The following is a 2,136-nucleotide window of genomic DNA, read 5'->3' on the forward strand; positions in this document are numbered from 1 at the left end:
AGTGCATTGAAGGATGAGCAAGGGGGTACGGCGAGTCTCCGGATTGCTGCGTGTTCTTAGTCTTGCTTCCATGTTTGCTTGTGGTGCATTCATCATAAAAAAACAAAAATATAACACCATAAGATAAGAAGATATAAAAGCAGGGAAGCATACATTGTTGGAATGAGGTAAATCACTAGATATGAGTGAGTGAATTAGTGTGACATTAATGACAAATAAGTGTGTGAATTCTAAATTAGGCGCCTTTTAGAACACACATTAGCATAAAAGCTATGTCACAAAAGAGCATGCACTTTACTCATTCTAGTATGCTTGAGATGCTTTAAGTGAACTTGTAAGGTAAAACAAGCATTAAAGAAGCATGAAAGCATTCAAGCCAAACACATATGGATGCATATGATCATGAAATACAATGCATTAAGATAAATGCACACAATCCATCAAGAAATTGTCCACTCAAAGAGAGAGTTCAAATCACATAGTGGCTAGCTACAACATGCAATTCAAAAGAGTCACAAGCTCAAAGGCAATTCTCATCACTTGGTATGTTCAAAAGGTAAGCATGAAAAACTCAAAACCAAGTAGCAAAATGTAACCTCAATCATAGAATCCAACAAAGATTATCTAAAAGCATTCATGCTAAAATAGCATTTAGGCAATAAGTGGCAGCAATGTATAATAAACAAAGTCAATAATCCAACACTTATGATGAAAAGAGAGAAAATAAAATGAAAACTAAACTAAAACTAACTAATCAACTAACTAACTAACTAATTAACTAACTAACTAGCTAACAACTAACTAAAATAAATGGTTATCGATGGTGTTTGGAAGTGTTGGATGAGGAGTAGGAGAAGGGAAGAAGAAAGGAGAAGGAAAGAAATGGAAAGAAGAGAGGAAAAGAATTGTTTGAAATGAGGGCATCCACGCGTATGCGTACATGACGTGCGCGCGCCGATGGTTTATTTCGACAGTGGTGCGTACGCGTCGTGGGCGCATGCGCGTGAGTGGGGTTGTGCCAAAGGCACAACGTTGGTGTGGCGTAGGCATAACACTCTGGAAAATATATGGAATGTGGAACTTCTCAATCCACGCGTACGCACGCATGGCGCGCGGGCGTGGATGGTCAAAAATGCTTGATGCATGCGTACGCGTACAGTGCGCATATGCGTGGATGGTGCTTTGTTTTTCAAAAATTTTTGCTATGTTTTTGCACCAATCCAAGCATTCTAAACCTCCAAACAGCTACCAAAACAACATAAAACCTTATTTAACATAATAAACTACCAAATATACTCAACTAACTAAACAAAGCATGAAATTAGACTAATTCTACCAAATATTTACAAAAGAGAAAATGAAAAGATTTTACCATGGTGGGGTGTCTCCCACCTAGCACTTTTATTTATTGTCCTTGAGTTGGACTTATGAGGAGCTTCTCTCAAGATGGCTTGTGGTTGTACTCATCTTGGAACTTCCACCAATGCTTGGACTTCCAATAAGCTCCATCATTCAAGATTAATATCTCCAAGCTTTGATGGAGTTCTTCACAAACCATGGGCTCCCAATGTTGATCCTCATGTGTTACCGGATCCCATATTTTGTCTTCACACCCATCTCCAAGTTGATTATCATTAATCCATGTGGGTGGTGAGCAAGGTGAATTCTCAACAAAGTGACCAAATATCCTTCTAGACCTATGTACTCTAGTTATATGATGAGCGGATAATTTATACGCTTTTTGGCATTGTTTTTATATAGTTTTTAGTAAGTTTAAGCTACTTTTAGGGATGTTTTCATTAGTTTTTATGTTAAATTCACATTTCTGGACTTTACTATGAGTTTGTGTGTTTTTCTGTGATTTCAGGTAAATTCTGACTGAAATTGAGGGATTTGAGCTAAACTCTGAAGAAGGCTGACAAAAGGACTGCTGATGCTGTTGGAATCTGACCTCCCTGCACTCGAAATGGATTTTCTGGAGCTACAGAACTCCAATTGGCGCGCTCTCAACGGCGTTGGAAAGTAGACATCCAGGGCTTTCCAGCAATATATAATAGTCCATACTTTATTCGAAGAATGACGACGTAACTTGGCGTTAAACGCCAAGTTCATGCTGCTGTCTGGAGTTAAACGCCA

The sequence above is a fragment of the Arachis duranensis genome, chromosome 6, assembly GCF_000817695.3.
Source record: "Arachis duranensis cultivar V14167 chromosome 6, aradu.V14167.gnm2.J7QH, whole genome shotgun sequence".
NCBI lineage: Eukaryota > Viridiplantae > Streptophyta > Magnoliopsida > Fabales > Fabaceae > Arachis > Arachis duranensis.